The 17,139-nt window shown below is 44.8% G+C and overlaps 1 pseudogene across 1 annotated transcript; it reads left to right on the forward strand.

The window, feature by feature from the left end:
- Positions 1–1,249: 1,249 nt before the first annotated feature.
- On the forward strand, positions 1,250–10,250 carry LOC146337753 (uncharacterized; annotated as a pseudogene). The gene is made up of 2 exons (XR_014784945.1): positions 1,250–1,957; positions 5,332–10,250. The product of XR_014784945.1 is annotated as an uncharacterized LOC146337753 (transcript).
- The last annotated feature ends 6,889 nt before the right edge of the window (positions 10,251–17,139 follow it).

Genomic DNA, 17,139 nt, shown 5'->3' on the forward strand with positions numbered 1-17,139 from the left:
CATTTTGAAGGAGGCGGTGATGTGGCCACCCCTTAAGAAGGCCTCCTTGTGCAAGAAATTGGGAATATCCCCTTCTTGGGCAATACGATGAAGCAGGTGGTCACTGTTCAAAGTCAATGAAGAGTCTTGTGGCACCTTAAAGGCTAATGGATTTATTGTGAAATAAGCTTTCATGGACTACCCTATCTCTGATGGATGTATGGAGTGTTAACTTAATTTGAAGTTACCACTTCATGCACCTCATCAAGTGGACAGCGTCCATGAAACCTTACAACAGAATAAATTTGTGTTGGTCTTAAGGCTCTAGAAAACTCTTTGTCCTTTTTGCTGCAACAGATTCATGTGGCTACACCTGAACTGTTGAGATGCAGGCTCTCTTAAATGAGGAGGATTATGTGGTCTCATTTCTATCCAGTGTCAGCTTAGTTATGTCAGAGAAACAGCTCCTGATGGATGGACCTCTGTCAGGAGAAAGCAAGGGAGTGCAGCCTTATTAATTCTCCTTGGCCTACCAGTGGCTTTTGATCATGGCATCCTTCTTGACCCCTCTTTTTGGTCAGGGAGTGCTTTTTCTCAGTTATGTCTGGTTTGCCAGCTGGAACAGCCTCTCCTGCACAGAAATAGTCTGGCCACGGTTATTCATACCCTAGTAACCTCCCAATTCTTTTACTGTATAGTGCCACATGTGTGCTTGCCTTTGAAGGTGGTTTGGAAGCCTGGTTGGTACAGAACAGAGCTGCCAGCATTTTGCCTGGCAAAGCCTGCTCAGATCCTCTCTTGCCATCGTCAAGAGAGCTCCAGCAGCGGCAGCAGCATGTTTGTGGGATGCCGTCCCCAAGGAAGCTCATCTGGCATTAGCATTGCTTCCTTTAGGTGTGAACTGAAGATGTTTCTATTCTCCCAAGACTGTTACATATTTCAAATCTTGCTGATGGCTTCCCATTGTTATCTGCTGTTTATTTTCATTACGTGCTTTATTGTAGCTTAAAATCTATCTTCAGTAACCACCCTGAAATTGAACTTGGTGAAGCATGGGGTATAAATGTTTCAGTTAAATGAAACCAAGGCAAAATGAAACAGAAGTAAATTAATCTGGTTCATCCCTCTTTTCTTTCATGATTTTAGGGGCCTCTTTAAAGTGTCAGATTTGTGAGGGCCTAGGGCACAGCTGTGATGGACCTATGGAGACTTGCCCCCCTGGTTCAGACAGGTGTGGCATTGTTCTGTCGGAGACCATAGGAGGTAAGTGCACAATGCCATCTGCCAGGCCCTCTCAGGCAGCAGACTGAGACAAAGGCCTCAGGTGGTAGATTGGGAGGGGTGGCAGATAGTTGTCAGGGCTCCCTCCCAGCTGCTGCCCTCCTGCCCTCCCCAGGTGCTTGGCTTGACTTACCTCTGGGCAGCGGTGATGCTGAGATGCTGATTGCTGTTTCATTCATTCATTGGTAAATTTTAATAGTGGGCCATAGGCCATTCAGATATACAAAGCAACTAGAACAAATTAGGGCAAATACAGCATGAAATCAAAATCTAGCATTTGGAACAGCTTATCTGGAACCTTGACTCATCTGGAGTTTCAGTATTCCAATATAAGATTGCTGTTACATGGGGATTTTAATGCTAGAACAGGTGTTGGCCTGTCTAAACAAGTGGATGGCATCAACCATGGAGGATGTTCCCAACATTTACTTATAGAGTTTCCCAGGATAAAACTGTAAATAAGCCAGGCTTGAGGTTCCTAGATGTTTTATTTCTGCATAACCTACAACGTCTGCATGGAACCTGTTATGACAAGACTATAGGAACCTATACCTATATTACTAACAGGGGTGCCAGCGCAATAGATTATATAGCTGTTTCTGTCAACCTATTGCCTGACATATACAGTTTTGAGGTTGACAATAGGGTCGAAAGTGATCACTTCCCCTTGTCACTAACAACTGATCTCCTAAATCCCTGACCCCCTTGTTCCTTCTAAAATTTGGATGGAGTTCATTTTGGGGAATGGAGAATATGCTGTTCAATCAACCTGATGCTGTAAAGAACAATATTGTTTAGGAACTTGGAATGTCAGATCAATGAATCAAGGTAAGCTGGAGGTGGTCAAACATGAGATGGCAAGACTGGATATCGACATCTTGGGAATCAGTGAACTAAAATGGACAGGCATGGGCGAATTTAATTCGGGTGACCATTATATCTACTACTGTGGGCAAGAAACCCTTAGAAGAAATGGAGTAGCACTCATAGTCAACAAAAGGGTGGGAAAAGCAGTACTGGGGTACAATCTCAAAACTGATAGAATGATCTCAGTATGAATCCAAGGCAAACCACTCGACATCACAGTAATTCAGGTCTATGCCCCAACCACTGAGGCTGAAGAAGTTGAGATTGATCAGTTCTATGAAGATTTACAACACCTTCTAGAACTAACACCAAAAAAAGATGTCCTCTTAATCATAGGGGATTGGAATGCTAAAGTAGGAAGTCAAGAAATCACTGGGATAACAGGCAAGCATGGCCTTGGTGTACAAAAGGAAGCAGGACAAAGGCTAATAGAGCTTTGCCAAGAGAACACGCTGATCATAGCAAACACTCTTTTCCAACAGCATAAGAGGCGGCTCTACACATGGACATCACCAGATGGTCAATATCGAAATCAGATTGATTATGGCCTTTGCAGCCAAAGATGGAGATGCTCTATACAGTCAGTAATAGCTCCATACAGAAGCACAGATCATGAGCTTCTTGTTGCAAAATTTTGGCTTAAATTGAAGAACATAGGAAAAACCACTAAACCATTCAGGGATGACCTAAATTATATCCCTTATGAATATACAGTGGAGGTGAGGAATAGATTTAAGGGATTAAACCTGACAGACAGAATGCCTGAGGAACTATGGACGGAGGTCCGTAACATTGTTCAGGAGGCAGCAACTAGGGATGTCTGAAAGGGACTTACCTTGTCCCGCAGCATTTTTCGCGGTGGGGGGGAGGCACTTCGCTTCTCCCCCTGAAGTTCATGCGAGCAGGGGGTGTCTTCCTGCCTCACCCGGCTGAAATTCAGGCCGGGGGGGAGACTTCCCGCCTCGCCCCTGGCCGAAATTCAGGCCGGGGAGAAGCGCCCCATCTCCCCAGCTGCGAACTTCAACAGAAAAGTAAAAAAAAAAAAAAACACGCCCCGTGATAGGCTACGTAACGATTTACATAGCCTATCACGGCTAGATCTGCAAAGTCAGCTGTGATAGGCTACGTTAATCGTCACGTAGCCTATCACGGGGGCGTTTGTTTGTTTTTTACTTTTCTTGGAATGGCGGCGGCGGCAGCCGGTCGAAAGACCGGCTGCCGCCCCCGCCCCTGTCAAAGCCCTGCCGAACTGCCGCTGAGACCCGCCACCGGGAGCGACATTCGGGAAAGGTAGGTCCCATCCCGGGGGGGGGAGCAGGGGGCGGGGGGAGAATTTCTCCCTGAAACTACTTCCGGGGGCCGAATACGTTGGCACTCGGCCCCCCGAAGTTTCGGCGAGAAATTCTCTGACACCCCTAGCAGCAACTCAATCCATGCCAAAGAAAAAGAAATGCAAGAAAGCAAAGTGGCTGTCTGATGAGGCTTTACAAGTAAAGAAGGGAAGCGAAAAGCAAGGGAGAAAGGGGAAGATATATCCAACTGAATGCAGAGTTCCAGAGAATAGCAAGGAGAGACAAGAAGGCCTTCTTAAATGAACAATGCAAAGAAATTGAGGAAAACAATAGAATGGGAAAGACTAGAGATCTTTTCAAGAAAATTGGAGATCTCAAGGGAACGTTTTGTGCAAAGATGGGCATGATAAAGGACAAAGAAGGCAGGGACCTAACAGAAGCAGATGAGATTAAGAAGAGGTGGCAAGAATACACAGAAGAACTATACAGGAAAGATCTGAATGTCCCTGATAGTCTTGATAATATGGTCACTGAACTTGAGCTGGACATCCTAGAGAGTGAAGTCAAGTGGGCCTTAGGAAGCATTACTAACAAAAAAGCTAGCGGAGATGACAGTATTCCAGCTGAGCTATTTAAAATCCTAAAAGATGATGCTGTTAAAGTGCTGCACTCAATATGCCAACACATTTGGAACAAGCTAGGCTTCAGCAGCATGTGAACCAAGAACTACCGGAAGTACAAGTGGGGTTTCGAAGAGGCAGAGGAACTAGAGATCAAATCGCCAACATTCGCTGGATCATGGAGAAAGCAAGAGAATTCCAGAACAACGTTTATTTCTGCTTCATTGACTACGCTAAAGCCTTTGATTGTGTGGATCACAACAAACTGTGGCAAATTCTGAAAGAGATGGGAGTACAAGACCACCTTACCTGTCTCCTGAGAAACCTGTATGAGGGTCAAGAAGCAACAGTAAGGACTGGACAGGGAACAACAGATTGGTTCAAAATTGGGAAAGGAGTACGACAAGGCTGTATATTGTCGCCTTGCTTATTTAATTTATATGCAGAGTACATCATGAGAAATGCCAGGTTGGATGAATCACAGGTTGGAATTAAGATTGCTGGGAGAATTATCAACAACCTCAGATATGCAGACGATACCACCCTAATGGCAGAAAGCGAAAAGGATCTAAAGAGCCTCTTGTTGAGGGTGAAAGAGGAGAGTGCAAAAGCTGGTTTGAAACTCAACATTAAAAAAACGAAGATCATGGCATCTGGCCCCATCACTTCCTGGCGTATAGAAGGGGAAGAAATGGAAGCAGAGACAGATTTTACTTTCTTAGGCTCCAAGATCACCGCAGACAGTGACTGTAGCCATGAAATTAAAAGATGTTTGCTCCTTGGGAGGAAAGCTATGGCAAACCTAGACAGCACAGTAAGAAGCAGAGACATCGCCTTGCCGACAAAGGTTCGTATAGTCAAAGCTATGGTTTTCCCAGTAATATTGTATGGCTGTGAGATCTGGACTATAAGGAAGGCTGAGCGCTGAAGAATGGATGCTTTCGAACTGTGGTGCTGGAGAAGACTCTTACGAGTGCCCTGGACTGCAAGGAGGTCCAATCAGTCAATCCTAAAGGAAATCAACCCTGACTGCTCATTGGAAGGACAGATACTGAAGCTGAAGCTCAAATATTTTGGCCACCTAATGCGAAGAGAAAAGTCACTGGAAAAGACTCTGATGATGGGAAAGACTGAAGGCAAAGGAGAAGGGGACAGCAGAGGATCAGATGGCTAGATAGCATCACCGATGCGTTGAATATGAACTTGAGCACACTCCAGGAGAGAGCGGAGGACAGGAAGGCCTGGCGTGCTATGGCCCATGAGGTCACAAAGAGTCGGACATGACTTAAAGACTGAACAACAACAACAACCTGGTGACCACTGTCTTTCAGACACTGGAAAGCATTACTTTTAAATCGCCTTGCCGAGGAATCCTGGACTCTAATTCACATACTTTACATGCTTATCAAACCATTATTCAAAATCTTAGACCTAAGTTGGTCTGCAATGAACAGTTCAATCCTAATGCCTAGTCATTCATAGATGGCTCTACAAAGATTGCAGAGCTGCCAGGAAAATTTGGATGAATCTCTCTTGCCAGGCATTTTGGAACAAAGCCATTATCTCCCCAGACTACTTAACATCTCTGAGGTCATCTTATAAGGCACTTTTAAAACAATAAAATAATATGTTAAATTGCAATAGCAACAGCTAGGCCTGGCTGGCTGTAATGGAAACGAAGGAGTCCCAGTTTTGGGATATTGTTTCCTTTGGTATGGGGGCAGTTAGGTCTTTAACAGCTGGGCGAATATCAGCAAGTGAATGGCATACTCACTTCAGTATGCTTTATGGACCCACTCTTGTGGGAACTAACTCTCCCACTGCTCTTGAAGCCATTCATTTTCCTCATTGGCCCCCTGTTACTGTAACTGAGATAAAGAACCTTATAGTATCCCGAACTCTGGGCAAGGCTCCAGGAGAAAACATGATGCCCCCAGAAATATACACACATTTTCCCAACTGGTGGGCTCCAATCTTAGTCAATGTGTTCACTCAAACTAACAGTACAGGCATATTCCCAGTCAGTTGAAAAGAGAATATTGTTGTCCCAATATACAAGAAGGGTGATAAGCGGGATCCTAACAGTTATCAAGCAATAAGTCTTTTGAACATCGACTCTAAGCTATATTGTAAAATTTTATTAAATATACTGGAGGACTGGGAGTCTTATAACCATATTATCTATTCTGAACAGGCTGGTTTCAGGAAAGGCCAAAGTACTACTGATCATTGCTAGACTCTTTTTTTTTTTTTAGCCCAACAAGGCTTTGCAGGACCTACTAAACATCTTCACATTGCCTTTGTTGAGTTAGCTGCAGCCTTTGACTCAACTGACAGAGAGCAGTTGTGGCATAAAATGGCCAACAGTAATTTTGATGAACATCTCTGGCTTTTGATTAAGGAACTCTATTCCAACACCATTGCCAGATTGAGAGTCAGGAACTCTGGTTCATTAAGTGAACCATCCACACTAACAGAGGAATAAAACAAGGGTGTCTTTTGGTTCCACTACTTTTAAATTTATATTTCACTGTTTTGTCACCCCTCTCCCCGGAGCTGCCCTTTGCTCTCTGCCCACCACATCCACTCAGGTTGCCTCAACAGTGGTGCTGCCATGTTTAATGTCCCCTTTCTGGTCAGATTGGCTTACACCTCCCACCATCGTGGCAGCACCCCCTCCCACCACTACCTGCTTGGCTTTACAACAGCGATGGTACATGGCCAGGCAGCACTTTCCTCCCAGCCAAACTGAGATGTGCTCTTGTTGCTGCCTGCCCAAGAGAGGAGACAAAGCCAGTGCCACCACCATTCACCCACCTACCCACTGATGCTTCCACATGCTACCTAGCCACAGAGTCTACTTGGTTGTTAATCATCTCTGATATCAGGCCAACATCCACATTAGAGGAAGCTGGCTGCCTTCAGACCTTGTGTGGAGCAGCCGGTGTGGCTGGCTTCAGTTGAAAGTTGCAGCTGTGGTGAGAGGAGAGAACAGAAATGGATGATGATTGGACTTCAATAAAATTGAGAGTTACTTCGATGCTGGATTAAAGTTCAAGGCTCACCCCAGCTAAGTTGGCTGCAGCAGCAGCTATTCTCTTCCATTTCCCTTGCTCTTCTCTTGTCTCTCTACAGCAGCAGCTATTCTCTTCCATTTCCTTTGCTTTTCTCTTGTCTCGCTGCAGCAGTGGCTATTCTCTTCCATTTCTCTTCCTCTTCCCTCATCTCGCAGCAGCAGCTATTCTCTTCCATCTCCATTGCTCTTCTCTTGTCTCACTGTGCCTGCACATGGGAGAAAGGAGGAATAGTGAGTGGCAGAGTCCTGGCCTGTGTTATGCTACCATTCACAGAGGGGGAGGGGAGGAAGATTGAAGGGATGAGAGAAAAGATAGGAAGGAAAGAAAATATGGGAATGAAAGGGAAACACGCACACTCACACAAGAAAATGAAGGAATTAAAGAAAAAAAAAGCAAAGTTGGGCAGTATGGACTGCAGGAGCTCTCTCAGTGTAGCATGCCCCTGGGCCAATTGATTCAGACAAGGCAAATGAGAAACCCCCAGCCAGTCATGTATTCTTTTTTTTCCTTTTCTTTCTTGAGGCTCCCATATCCCTCCACACTTTTTGTTGGTTGTCACCTCACTACATATAGTTAGCTCTCTTTCTGTCAGGATTGATTCTGAGCATATGGAAATAGTTAGCAGTTCAGACTCAGAATGGGAACAGCCAGAACTGGGGGAGACATCTTCCCAAGCGAGTTCAGATATGGATAGGCATGCATCTCAGGAGGCTAACACACAGATGGCTGGGCCTGAAGCCACCCCCTCCCCACTCCTCTGTGAGAACCCAGGAGGAGGAGGAGGAGGAGGACGGAGGGGGGAGGAGGAGAGTGCCGTGTGTGACCTGAGACTGTGGCACAGAGCAAAGTGGGAAAAAATAGAAGTAGAGCTTAGATGGTCGAGCTGGTTGGTGATGCATGAGGATCGACGTAGGAGAGTGTCACTGGAAGGGAGGGGCATCCTTCCCTAAGTTATTCTAGTCAGCAAGTTCCTGTTTCAAAGTCCTGGCAATGTGGGAGCTCCCATTTGCATCCCCTGCTGTAACCATTCCTAGTGTATGAAGCAGCTGTATTCCTTTGTAGCCTGAGAGTCTTTGAGGATTTGCATCTGTAATGAACCTGCTTGATAACGAATTAAAGGCATGAGACTAAAGCCTCTCTTCTTGTGTGTGTGCATGAGGAAGGAGGGAGCCAAGGGAAAGTGGAACTTTCTCTCTTCTCCCCACCATCTGCTCTCTCTGTTTCTTTCTTCCTCTGTGCTACCACTCCCCTCTACCTTCCCCCATCTCCCCCCACATCTCGAGAGATGGCTTTCTTTCCGAGGGCTACTCTTCTGGCACCAGATGGACAAAGGTTAAGAACGCCTCCTCCCTTCACAAACAACTACCTCAGCAAATATTCTGGACTATGCAAACAAGAACTCAAGTGCCCTTTAAAGCTGAGATTTGATTTGATCAGCTTTTTCCTCCTACATACTTTTACAGGAAATGCTAATTTCCCCTCTGTTATCAGTAATCAACCAACTCCCAACCATTACCTGTCTCACTGACACTCCAGCCGACATCGTTCTCTGCCTTGTAAACCCAGTTATCACACAAGGGATGGATGAATCTGTCAGTTTTGGTTTCTCAGTTTTCCAGTGTTAACTTCAGTTCATCTTGAATTTTGAATTAAAAAAAAAATGCATGAGAATTTGTACACATTTTGTTGTGCATTTCTCTTAATACATGCACCTTCTAGCAATTTTGCCCTAGAAACATATTCTTTCCCCAAGCAATTTTCCTAAAATACTGTATTTTAAAATCTCATTTCCCCTAATGTACACATTTTGTGTGCACTTTCCCCTGATATATGCAGTTTTGTACACATAGATAGTTTGGGACTTAGCCTTTAAAGAAACAGCTATAAAGGAATGTTATGTATTAAAGAAAATCCCTTTAAATGCATACACTAAGTTGGATCTAGATTTATTCTACTTAGAGTAGTCCCTTTAATATCAGTGGGACTTAATAAGGTCATGAGTAACTGCCATCCCATTGATTTCAATAGATCTACTCTAAGTATGACTCAATCTGAATCCAACCCACAGGCAGGAGGCAGCACTTTGCTCTCAGCACTGAGAAACTACAGTCATTCTGCACACACTTAGAATTGACTAGATGGGTGTAATAAAGTCTGTGTATTACCTGGAGTTGCTGCATGGTGTGTGTGAGTGTTCTGTCTTCCAGCGTTCAGTCATCTCTCTGTCTGTAGCCTTCCCAGGTGCAGACCAGGCGTTATGCATGGAGCATGGTGTGGAGAAAGTGGATAAGGAGAAGTTTTTCTCCCTCCCTCAAAATACTAGCACCTTGCGTCATCCCATGAACTGGAATGATGAAAGATGCAGGACAGACAAAAGGATATACTCCTTCACACGGCACATAGTTAAACTGTGGAATTTGCTACCCCAAGATGTAGTTAGTGATGACCAGCAATGTGAATGGCTTTAAAAGGGGATTAAAGTCATGGAGGATGAGGTGATCAATGGCAATGGCCTCTGCATACCAGTTGCTGGGGGACATGAGTGGGAGGGTGCTATTGCATTGATGTCCTGATTCTGGGCTTCCCACAGGCATCTTGTTGACCACTGTGTGAACAGAATGATGGACTAGATAGGCCTTTGTTTGATCCAGCATGGAACTTCTTATGGTCTTATGTGCTTGTGGTTCAATTAAAGCCCAGGTGGAGATGGCATAAGATAACTTGTCTCGTGAGGCTTGCCATGCTCAAAGTCCCAGGTTCAAAATCCAGGTAAATAGTCTCAGGTACAAGGCTGGAAAACAATCTCTGCCTGAAACTCTAAGGAGGCACAGGCAGTCAGATTGGACAATATGTGGCTAGGTAGACCAATGCAGTGACTTGGTAAAAGACAGCACCTTCATATGAATGGGGTAATAGCTCAAGGGTAGGCAAAATACTCCATTGGAAAGGATAGCACTCAGGTAATCTGGGACAGACCCCTATCTGAGACCCTAGATAGCTACTGCCACTAAATGGACTTAATGGGTTTGATGGACCAATTATCTGATATGGTAATATGATACTTGCACAAGAAGTTGAGAAGTATGACCAGAACTATCTCCTCTCCCAGTATGACTTGTCTATCTTTTTTATGTTTACAGGAATACGAATGAAGGCCATTGTGAAGATGTGCACCCCATCTCATTCCTGCAGGGAAGGCCCCAGTGTTATCACTACGGGCCAGACAGGAACAATATTGTCTCAGATGTTTTGCTGCATGGGAGAGGAATGCAGGAGGATGACTCCCGCCAGTACGTCACTGCTGTGCTCCCTTTTTTTTTCCCCATTCTATCATACCAACATCATTTTTTTTTAAAAAGGCCCTAGCTTACAACTCTGTTCCCGCAACCCACCCACACCACTTTCCACTTTATTTTGTTGAGTGCATATTGGTGCACTTAACCATCCATTACATAAGAGTAACAAACCCAGTACACAAGCAACCATCCTGATTATTCTAGATGATCACTGGGTTGGGTGAATGAGGGAGATCCCCCTAATACACCTTTAAGGTGTAACTGAGGGGAATGGGAAGGGTGTCTGGATCTCTCTCATACACACAAGGCAGGGTTGGCTCACCTGAAAGCTGGCTAGTAGCCTTCAGAGCCTATTTAAAGGTTCATTCTTTTACTTAGACATGCAGATCCTGGGTGGGTTTCATGATTATTAACTAAAGAGGCCCTAGTTCACCCAAGCTCTTGTGTCCATCTTTTTATTTCCTTCTCTGGGCACAATAGCCACAACTATGGACTTCGAAGGCGGGCTGATGGAGCAAGCAACGGGTATATGTGGTTTTCTCTCTCTCTTCCTAGTCATCTCTTTCTTCTTCCATCCCAAATTCATGCAGTTTCAGCCATAAACACAAAACCAAATGGGAAGGTATGTCCAGGCTGTTATTCGATCAATCAACTTAAGTGTGAGCAGGAGGAGGAAGTCCAATGTATTGGGGACCAAAATAATTGCCTTCATATATCTGGGACTGCACACACAGGTAAGTAACACATAAGCATATGCCAAAGCAAATCTATATACACTTCTATACTGGCCATTGTTTTACCATTCCAGCCAGTATAGCTGCTCTCGGGGAGATATACTGTATGATATGTATAGTGTAATAGGGTTTGAAACACCATGGGATGTCTGAAATCTGGGGAACATTTTTTCTCTTTCAACTGGCACCTTCCCTGAAGGCCTTTCTGGCTTTGTTCATGAACTGTGTGATATCCAGGCTCTGCCCATGACTTGAGAGGTGCTGCCTCATCTCCTCCCTCCTTCCCTCCACCCCACTGGATCAGGCTAGTAAGTTTGAACTCAGAGCCTGACTATACAATGCAAAAAATGGAAGTGGAAATTATTAGTGCCCTAACCACCTCAGAGCTATCCCCTACACCAGCCCTTTCTGTCAACATGCTCAATCTCAGGGGTGTTGAATTTCTTTTAGCCTGAAGGCCAAATTCCATTTTAGATCAGCACTTGAGTGCCAGTGGTGGTCTGGGCCTAAGAACATAAGAAGAGCCCTGCTGGATCAGACCAAGGGTCCATCTAGCCCAGCAATTTGTTCTCACAGTGGCCAAGCAGCTGTTGACCAGGAACCCACAAGTAGGACATGTGTGCAACAGCACCCTCCCCTACCCATGTTCCCCAGCTCACTGCCTCTGGTACTGGAGGTAGCACATGGCCATCAGGACTAGTAGCCATTGATAGCCGTTTCCTCCGGGTATTTATCTAACCCCCTTTTAAAGCCATCCAAATTGGTGGCCATCACTGCACCTTGTGGAAGCAAGTTCCATAGTTTAACTACGTGCTATGTGACAAAGTCCTTCCTTTTCTCTGGCGTGAATCTTCCAGCCATTATCCTCATGGGATGACCCCATTGTGGTCTAGTATTTTGAGAGAGGGAAAAAAAAAATGTCTCCCTATCCACATTCTTCACATCATGCATGATTTTGTACACCTCTATCATGTCTCCCCTCGCTCACCTTTTTTCCATGCTAAACAATCCCACAATTCAGTTGCTCCTTTCTGCCTTTTTTTTCCAGCTCTTTTTTTTAGGTGTGGTGACCAGAACTGCACATGGTATTCCAAGTGTGGTCACACCAAAGGCAAAGGGGGACAGAGCAAAAATACCAGGGAACCTCTGACCGTTGACTGAGAACTCAGCCTTAGGAGAGGCATTTTAGCCTTTGGGATTGGTGGTGATGTTGTGGGATCTGCAAAAAAAGAGCTGGGAAACCACCAACTGAACAGAGGTCAGGGGAAAGGGGTGGGCCAGGGCAATGGGACGTAGCCATCTGGGGAACCCTGTAGGGCCAGACTGGGATCCCAGATTGTCCAGATTGGGGCCACAGGCCTGAGTTTTGACATCCCTGCTCTATACGTACTGTGACCCCTTCCCTCATTTGCAAGATCTGGAAGCCATGAAGTCTCTTGTGTGTCCTCAATTCAAATTGTCCTCCTGGTTGAGTCTGTTTCTTGGGCAGCTGTTCAGTCACTGGTTCTCCCACAGAGAACCAGAAGACAGAGAATTGGTAGGCCCAGGGCATCATAGTTCTCCTAAAGCTGACTACCATATCCTACATTTCTCTCTGCAGGACAAATAGCTGTGAAGACGGTCATGAAGGGCTGTTCCAATGATGTTGCCTGCAACGAAGTGAAGGAACACTCTAGTTCTTTTTCCGGGATTAAGATCCTTACATCAATCAGTTGCATGCCAGCCTCCAGCAAAGCCTCTAGGGCCCCCAGGATCATTCCAGGCTTGTTTGGACTCTTCCTTCCAGCCCTTGCTGGGCTCCTGGTTATGATAGTCTTTCTGTAGTTTTGCCCCCATGTCTGAGATGTCCCCCATGCCTGAGATTCAGGTATCCTGCTTCAGTCAGTCCTTCTCACCCCCTTGCCTGTAGGTCTTAGATCACATACAGGTCCCAGGCTTTGCCCTCAGCACATATATTCATTTTATGACTGATTACCTCCAGATAGTGTGAAGAGAGTCAGTGTTTGAGCACCGCTTTTAAGCTGTGATTGAGAGAATTGCCAGTAGTTGCCAGAAACTGGGTACCAAAGTTGGAATATTTTTGCACGCAAAGTATGTGCTGCTCTGCCATTGACCGGTGGCTCCTTCCCAGGACTTTTGTGCTGCAGCCCGGAACCGCCTGCTAGGGAATGCACAAACTAAGCACACAAAACCAAAATTATGAGCTCAACCCATGCTACTTCAATTCCTTCCTGGGAAATTTCTACTCATAAAGTACCTAGACATTTTGTGTCCTTTGAGAACTTAGGAGTAAGCTTGTAAATTAATTTTGGTGTCATAATCCTCCCCCCTTGACTGATGGTTCTCCGTTTTGATATTACTGGTGATATGCAAACTGCCCCATGTCCTCCTAGCAAGCTGCTTGCCACTTGTCCAACCATGGCGGGCGTGTAGGGGGAGACACCAGCCAGTCTGCGGGCTCCCAGTGCGAGCTTGTGGTTTTCCCTCCCTAGTAATTTGGTGGAAATTACAATCAGTTGTGCACATCGCTGAAATAGACACTTTCTTCTCCCACTGATTAAAGTATATATATTTTTGCACATTTTTCAAAAGCACACCTTTTTTCATGTGCATTTTTCAACTGTCAAACACATTTTTTTTTTTGTCCTCAAATCAGACTGCCAGCTTGTAAATGTCTGAACTTGGACCACAGATTGTGCCTGCACCTGTGTTTGGTCCGGAAGGTGCAAAGTGGTTAAATCCTGATCAAAACCAAGCTGAAACGAATTCCTCATACATCCCTAGTGGCAACTGTGGTCACAACGTGATTCCTGAAATGACCCCCCCCCCTCAAATGGTTTCGTGTGGTGAGGGTGCTTCAGCAACACTTAGGTTTCATACCATTTCTCCAGAGGTAGAATGGAAAGAACTTGAGATTTTAACAAAACCTGAATGTGAGAGAAAGCAAAACTGACAGGCAGAAGGCTGGAGAGTCTGCATACTGGAAAAGGTCAGTTTACATTCCAATTCCAAAGAAGGGCAATGCCAAAGAGCATTCAAACTACCGCACAATTGCACTCATTTCACATGCCAGCAAGGTGATGCTCAAAATCTTACAAGCTAGACTTCAGCAGTATGCGAACCGAGAACTACCAGAAGTACAAGCTGGGTTTCGAAGAGGCAGAGGAACTAGAGATCAAATCGCCAACGTTCGCTGGATCATGGAGAAAGCAAGAGAATTCCAGAAAAATGTCTATTTCTGCTTCATTGACTACGCTAAAGCCTTTGATTGTGTGGATCACAACAAACTGTGGCAAATTCTTAAAGTGATGGGAGTACCAGACCACCTTACCTGTCTCCTAAGAAACCTGTACGAGGGTCAAGAAGCAACAGTAAGAACCAGACATGGAACAACCAAGTGGTTCAAAATTGGGAAAGGAGTACAACAAGGCTGCATATTGTCACCCTGCTTATTTAACTTATATGCAGAGTACATCATGAGAAACGCCGGGTTGGATGAATCAGAGGTCGGAATTAAGATTGCCAGGAGAATTATCAACAACCTCCGATATGCAGATGATACCACCCTAATGGCAGAAAGCAAAGAGGATCTCAAGAGCCTCTTGTTGAGGGTGAAAGAGGAGAGTGCAAAAGCTGGTTTGAAACTCAACATTAAAAAAACGAAGATCATGGCATCTGGCCCCATCACTTCCTGGCATATAGAAGGGGAAGAAATGGAAGCTGTGACAGATTTTATTTTCTTGGGCTCCAAGATCACCGCAGACGGTGACTGTAGCCATGAAATTAAAAGACGCTTGCTCCTGGGGAGGAAAGCTATGGCAAACCTAGACAGCATAGTAAGAAGCAGAGACATCACCTTGCCGACAAAGGTCCATCTAATCAAAGCTATGGTTTTCCCGGTAGTAATGTATGGCTGTGAGAGCTGGACTATAAGGAAGGCTGAGTGCCGAAGAATTGATGCTTTCGAACTGTGGTGCTGGAGAAGACTCTTACGAGTCCCCTGGACTGCAAGGAGGTCCAATCAGTCAATCCTAAAGGAAATCAACCCTGACTGCTCATTGGAAGGACAGATACTGAAGCTGAAGCTCAAATATTTTGGCCACCTAAAGTGAAGAGAAAACTCCCTGGAAAAGACCCTGATGCTGGGAAAGACTGAAGGCAAAAGGAGAAGGGGATGGCAGAGGATGAGATGGCTAGATAGCATCACCAATGCAATGAAGGTGAACTTGAGCATGCTCCAGGAGAGAGTGCAGGACAGGAAGGCCTGGCGTGCTATGGTCCATGGGGTCACGAAGAGTCGGACATGACTGAACGACTGAACAACAACATTCAGCCATGGCTGTGGTGCTGAATTCAGGTTTCCACCTCTTTTTTCTGATAGGCTGTTCATCCTCAATAGCTGTATGGGAGGCAGATACAACATGGTGCTCTCCATGCTGGAGGAGCTGTGCCTATTTCATTTGGCAGATGCAAAGGGGTGAGAATTTTGTTTGGTCCAGTTTACAGTTTGGACTAGAAGTGGCTAGAAAAGAGATTGCCAACCACTGGAAAACAACAGCTAGATACACCATAGACTACGAGTATGGAAAACAGCATTGTCAGAAACGCTGGGAAACCAAAGTAGACTGAACAGAGGGGTAATACCAAATGATTCCTTTATATACACTTCATTTCCTTTTATTTCTTATGTGAACAGGGAGTCTTCAAATCTATGTCCACTAGTAATCTATGCTTCCTTCAGGAGGAACGTTAGAGGAAAACAACATAGAACAGCACTAGTTCTATGTTGTTTACAAATAAAATATATTTGCCGACAGTTTGCTAGAAAGATACGCTGATGTCTTTTTATCTCTTTTCCAAGTACCTGCCTGATGAGATAGTTGTTTTGTAAACAATCAAAACAGTAAAACACTTTAAAAAAAATCCACAAATTTCTTAAAAAGCGATACAGAAAGAACATGAGAATACCTCCCTTCCGCCCAAAGGAATGTCGGAGAAAGCAAACTGACAGACTTGCCTCTCCCTAGTCAATTTCCCAATATCTGGACTGAGTGATCAGGATACACAAGGTTGGTCCCTTCTCTTATCTACTTCTCCCACGTCCTTTGAAAGGGCCTATCATCACAGACATTTAGTCCTTTCAAAATAGTGTGAATCATTGATTATTCCCAACAAGAGGAGGCAGAGCCAGATATATTTTTGACCCATCACATTGTTTCACCAGTTGCCTCTCAGCCTATCATCTGCAGTTGCATATCTTGTATCAACATGTACTTCCCCACAAGGACATAATCAAAATGTGAGTAGATGTGAAGTTTAGAGTTCTTTGTGTAGTTTTAAAATATTATAATCCCAATGGTGGAAGTGGACAGTTGAGTCAGAGTAGAGATGTTAGGTTTGCATTAAATCCGGTCTGTGACTCTGTGTGAAGTCTGGAGGGTGGGTTAAATTTTCTGGTCAACTGTTCACAAAACCATGGACTCGGAGTGTTTTTTTCCTGCCCAGAAAAAAATACGCAAGTAAATTTGAAGAAGAAGCAACTTTTTTTTTTATAGATTTAGTGTGTGTGTGGGGGGGCAGTATTGCACTTACTGGGTAACAAAATGAGAAGTGTGTGTATTTGTTGTTGGCTTTTTTAGAATGAAGTATCCTGTGTCAATGCACTTCCTGGAATATTCATAAAAGGGCTTGTGGTCCTTTCATGGGCATTCCCCGAGTTGTGCTGGCTGGGAGATTGCCTGAGTGTCTTTCAAGGGCCTCTTTCCTTGAGCAAATAAATGTAGGAGAACATCCATGAAAGGACCCCAAGCCCTTTTATGGATATAGGAAGTGCACCAGAACAGGAGACTTCATTCTAAAACACACACACATGCACACGCACACACACACACACTCACACACACACACTCTTTGAGAAATCATGGAGGACGGGGGAAGTGCCAGATGACTGGAGGAGGGCTAACGTTGTCCCTATCTTCAAAAAAAGTAAAAAG

The sequence above is a fragment of the Heloderma suspectum genome, chromosome 10 (genome assembly GCF_057233095.1).
Source record: "Heloderma suspectum isolate Gila_16-S chromosome 10, 16-S_ref, whole genome shotgun sequence".
In the NCBI taxonomy this organism is placed as follows: domain Eukaryota; kingdom Metazoa; phylum Chordata; class Lepidosauria; order Squamata; family Helodermatidae; genus Heloderma; species Heloderma suspectum.